The sequence below is a fragment of the Triticum dicoccoides genome, chromosome 4B (genome assembly GCF_002162155.2).
Source record: "Triticum dicoccoides isolate Atlit2015 ecotype Zavitan chromosome 4B, WEW_v2.0, whole genome shotgun sequence".
NCBI classification, from domain to species: Eukaryota; Viridiplantae; Streptophyta; class Magnoliopsida; order Poales; family Poaceae; genus Triticum; species Triticum dicoccoides.
Genome location: NC_041387.1, coordinates 337,713,418 through 337,716,575, shown reverse-complemented (window position 1 = coordinate 337,716,575; position 3,158 = coordinate 337,713,418).

Below are 3,158 nucleotides of genomic sequence, written 5' to 3'. Positions count from 1 at the left end.
AGCGCCCAGTGTATTATTTGTCTGAAGTCTTGACTCCATCCAAGCAGAGATATCCTCATTATCAGAAGCTTGGGTATGGAATATACATGACCACAAAGAAGGTTGCTCATTATTTCTCTAATCATTCCATCACAGTCGTCAGCGACGCTCCACTATCAGAGATTTTGCACAACAGAGATGCAACTGGTCGAGTGGCGAAATGGGCGATTGAACTTCTTCCCCTTGATATCAAGTTTGAGGCAAAGAAAGCCATTAAGTCCCAGGCAATAGCAGATTTCCTCGCCGAGTGGATTGAACAGCAGCAGCCGACTGAAGTTCACTCGGAGCATTGGACCATGTTTTTTGATGGCTCTAAGATGTTGAATGGTTCCGGTGCTGGGGTTGTCCTGGTTTCCCCCAGAGGAGATAAGCTCAGATATGTGCTCCAGATTCACTTTGATTCCTCCAACAATGAGGCAGAGTATGAGGCCCTCTTATACGGATTGCGCATGGCCATTTCACTCGGCGTCCGTCGCCTGATGGTCTATGGCGATTCAGATTTAGTGGTCAACCAAGTGATGAAGGAGTGGGACGTGAGAAGCCCAGCCATGACTGGATACTGCAGTGCAGTGAGGAAGCTGGAAAAGAAGTTCGAAGGGTTGGAGCTCCATCATATACCCCGACTGAAAAATCAAGCAGCTGATGATCTAGCAAAGATAGGTTCCAAGAGAGGGGCCATTCCGAGTGGTGTGTTCTTGGAGCATATACACACTCCGTCAGTCAAAGAAGATCCTTTCACCGAAGAAACTCCACAGCCCAAGAGTGCCGCAGATCTGACTGAGGTTGAAGTCCCAGCAGTGGTCGACTTGGTCATGGAGGTCTTGGTGGTCATTCCTGACTGGACAGTTCCGTATATCGCGTATATCCTGAGAAAAGAGCTTCCGGAAGATGAGGAAGAGGCTCGACAGATCGTCCGTCGATCTAAAGCCTTTACCGTAATCAAAGGACAGTTATATAGAGAAAGCGCGACTAGAGTTGGTCAGAAGTGCATAACACCAGAAGAAGGTCGAATCATCCTTAATGATATCCACTCGGGGACATGTGGTCATCATGCGTCCTCTCGGACCATCGTGGCCAAAGCATACCGAGCCGGATTTTACTGGCCAAAGGCGAATGAGATGGCAAAGGAAATAGTGGATAAGTGCGAAGGATGTCAGTTCTACTCGAATATGTCGCACAAGCCTGCATCAGCTCTGAAGACCATTCCACTCGTCTGGCCTTTCGCAGTATGGGGGTTGGACATGGTCGGTCCTTTGAGAACAGGTCGAAGTGGCTTCACACATGTACTGGTGGCAGTCGACAAGTTCACCAAGTGGATTGAGGCTAAACCAATCAAGAACCTTGACGCCGGTACTGTTGTTAGCTTCATCAGGGAACTGATATTCAGATATGGAGTCCCGCACAGCATCATTACGGATAATGGGTCGAACTTTGACTCGGAGGAATTCAGGGATTTCTGCAACTCTCAAGGCACACGAGTCGACTACGCTTCAGTCGCCCATCCGCAGACGAATGGACAAGCAGAGCAAGCCAATGGCCTGATTCTCAAGGGATTGAAACCCCGACTGATGCGTGATCTCAAGCATGCAGCTGGAGCGTGGGTCGACGAACTTCCCTCGGTGCTTTGGGGACTGCGGACCACACCTAATCGATCGACCGGAAGAACTCCATTCTTCTTGGTCTACGGAGCTGAAGCAGTCTTGCCGAGCGATCTTCTCCACAATGCTCCTCGAGTTGAGATCTACAGCGAAGCAGAAGCTGAACAAGCGCGGCAGGACGCAGTCGACCTTTTAGAGGAAGAAAGGGAGATGGCTCTGATCCGATCGACCATCTACCAACAAGATTTGCGTCGTTTCCACGCCAGAAATGTGAGGGGTCGAGCCTTCTAGGAAGGAGATTTAGTTCTCCGAGTGGATCAGAAGAAACCTCACAAGCTTGCTCCTTCTTGGGAAGGACCCTTCATCGTCACCAAAGTTCTCCACAACGGGGCGTACCGTCTTTACAACGTCGAACATAATATCGATGAGCCCCGAGCTTGGAACGCGGAACTACTCCGCCCATTTTACACTTAAGTTTATCACTCAGATGAGTTGCAATAAAGTACTCCTGTAGTTCATGGATTTCAAAATAACAGTGTCATAGTTCCTCCATAATTTTTGTCACTTTTTATTTTTGTCCAATAAAATTTTCCCCTCAGTGGGTGACTCAGCCGCGAATCCGTTTCGCCTAAGTTTGTAAAAATCCTTACCGAGTGGTGAGCCAGACTCCCACTCGGAGGCTTAGCTGCGAATCCGTTTCGCCTAAGATCAAATAAAAATCCTACCGAGTGAAGAGCAGACCTCTCACTCGGGGGCTTAGCTGCAGCCAGTGCTCGCCTAAGATATAAAAATCCTACCGAGTGGTAAGCCAAACTTCCACTCGGAGGCTTAGCTGTAGTCCAAGTACTCGCCTAAGTTTAAAAATCCTACCGAGTGGTAAGCCAGACTTCCACTCGGAGGCTTAGCTGCAGTCCAAGTATGTGACGCCCGGATAATCAAGCTACAGTAACCTCTGCTAATGACACCACGTCACCTCCGTTACTGTCGCTAATCTCGCGTTAGTTCGAAAACGATTCAAATTCAAATTCGAGATTTAGGCGAACAACAAAAGTTTTCAAACATTAAAACTAAAATGTCCAAAATGTGTCAAATAAATCATGGGTAATACTAGTGGAGAAACCACAAATTTTATAAAATGTTTAAAGGCTCTAAACTAATTAAAATAGCAGCTATGACAATTAATTAAATGCCTTTTAAAAATAATAATAATGCAAACTATTTTAATTAGGTGTCAAACTTTTGGGGCAGTAGAATAAATTATAACATTAAATTAGGAGTTGTATTTATATTTTATAAAACAGAAATTAAAAGAAAATAGATAAAGAAAAGAAAACAGAAAACAAAGCTAAAAAAAAGGAAGAGAGAAAGCAACCCCCCCCCACTGGGCTTCGGCCCAGCAGGCCACAACCCCCCACTGGGCCAACCCACCAGGCCGGCCCACCCCACTCCCCATAACCCCCCCTCGACCGAAACCCTAAATCCCCACACCCCCACTCCTCTCTCCCCCTTCCCACGACCCCT